This window comes from Clupea harengus, chromosome 15 (genome assembly GCF_900700415.2).
Source record: "Clupea harengus chromosome 15, Ch_v2.0.2, whole genome shotgun sequence".
NCBI lineage: Eukaryota > Metazoa > Chordata > Actinopteri > Clupeiformes > Clupeidae > Clupea > Clupea harengus.
Genome location: NC_045166.1, coordinates 20,803,251 through 20,805,416, shown reverse-complemented (window position 1 = coordinate 20,805,416; position 2,166 = coordinate 20,803,251). Strand labels below are relative to the sequence as shown.

The 2,166-nt window shown below is 42.9% G+C and overlaps 1 non-coding gene across 1 annotated transcript; it reads right to left on the bottom strand.

Annotated features, from left to right (window-relative positions):
* Positions 1–1,469: 1,469 nt before the first annotated feature.
* Positions 1,470–1,542, bottom strand: trnar-ccg. Its single transcript has one exon. It is a non-coding gene; the product is annotated as a tRNA-Arg (tRNA).
* Positions 1,543–2,166: the final 624 nt, after the last annotated feature.

Here is a 2,166-nt window from a genome sequence, read left to right as displayed (position 1 = left end):
ATACAGACTTAAGCCGTTGAGTTCGCCAGATGACTGAGTTAAAGGATGGTCTAAAAGTGGACATTCTCAGTTTGATCCCTGCAGTCCCTCTGGTTAGGGGAGTAGTGTTGCTCTGTGGAAGTGATAACGGTTCAGCTCATGTTTGGAGTTTGGCTGGTTTGGAAATCCTGTTTGTTGGATTCCCATGACCATATTCCGAGGCAATTCTCATTGGGCCTCATTCTCGAACGCAGTTGAGAAGAATTTAAGAAGGATTTTTTTCTGAACTCCACTTCCGGTGGATTTAGGAACAAATTTGGCATTCATGAAAGTTTTCTCCTCTGGGATTTGTTCTGAACTTCAGAAGAACTTCAGAACGCGAAATAGCAGTCGTAAATTGGCCAGAGTTTTCTCAAATGCGATTCCTCAAAAAACCACGAGATGCCCCACTGGGCCGCTCCGTGTTAGAAGTGTTAAGGGCTGAATTTGTGAGTAATCGTTGGTGATTGCGTTCACATCAACTCTACAGACATCCTCGGATTAAAATAATTATAATAATAATAAATACGAGAATACTTGTATCATTAACAATTACGTTTCACATTTATAGTCATGATTCTACAAGGCATCGTGATGTCCTCTAAAATAAATAAAAGGACTACACGAACACTGCAAATGTAAGTGAATAGATAAATCAAATAAAGCACTAAATTCAATCGCGTTGATATAGCCATAGTGGAATAGAATGGACACATCTTCATCCTGCAACAGTACCTCCACCTCTGCACCGGTGAAGTTAGATCTGCGTTTACTAGACCGGTGCTCGCTTTCCGCTTTGACATGACTCGCTTTCGAGTTGCTTTCGCGTGGATTTGGTCGATTCTGACTGCACACGTCACTACGGTTGCGTGCCCTTATAAGGAGCTGGCGGGGCGTGTATGTATGCAAATTCAGGTGCACGAGAACACGCGTTCAATTTAAGAATCCTCATCCGGGGGAGCACAGCTGAGAAAACTTCAGCTGCATAAGAACACATTTTCAGGCATTCATGAATCTGGCGAAGATCTTTTTCTTACGTTCGTTTTCCGAAGTCCGTAAGAAACATTTCAGAAGAAACTTCAGAAAATGTTCGAGAATGAGGCCCATTGTTCTTAGAAGTTGTCGAGTTGCACCTACAGTACCCATTAGGCCTGTGCACTTTCTTGGTTTGTATCCACCCATGTAAACATATGCCTTATATTACCAGAACCTGTATCACTGTTGTGTGCACTTGGAAAGGGTTGCGCCAAGATAACACAATTAAATGGTGTTATAAGGCAGCCATTTTGGGTTCTGCTCTGTGCAATTCACATGATAGATGGCTAATACTGCTTGGTGGGAGACATTACTGTGGAGTTCATACTGGGTTTTAGGGTGTGGGATATCTTAGAGTGCCCTGTGTATCTTCATGTGATCTCCAAAGGAAGTCCTCATTGTTCTTTAGAAGCTTACGACCCAGATGGGACTTGAACCCACAATCCCCAGCTCCGGAGGCTGGTGCCTTATCCATTAGGCCACTGGGCCTGTCCATGTTGATGGTCTGCACCATTTGACTACTACAAAACATACTAGTATTGCTATACATTCAGAAGACTAATTACCAGCGATTAACTTAACATTGCACCTGTAGAGTACATAATTACCGTTTGCTTTGTACAAATGGGAGAGTGACACACTCTTGGTGTCATGGACTCAGCAAATCACAAAGTACCACAAATGACCGTGTGTCACTGTCATCTATACACAATACTAAAAAAATTACTTGCCAATCATTACCTTTTATACGGGTTCTATGGACCATTTAGTAGGACCACTTCCCAATGACCCAGCACTTACCCTCTCTGACAGTCACGACTTAGCTGGATAGCTATGTGGGGTGAAACCTGGAGATCCTCCAAATCTGGGGCAGAATTACATTTTCAAAACGGTCAGAGCATGTGAGAATCACCTAGGTGCTTAAATATGACCCCTCACTCCGGAAGGGTAAATGAACTGTGCTGATTAGCCCCATGATATATTCACCAAGCTGTATGGCTAGATAACAAACCAACCAAAGCCCACCCCTTTTACCAGTAACACTAGTTATAGCTTATAGCACTAGTTATACCCTTAAGCTAACAGCCGAGCGCTACCAATGCTTAGTCTACT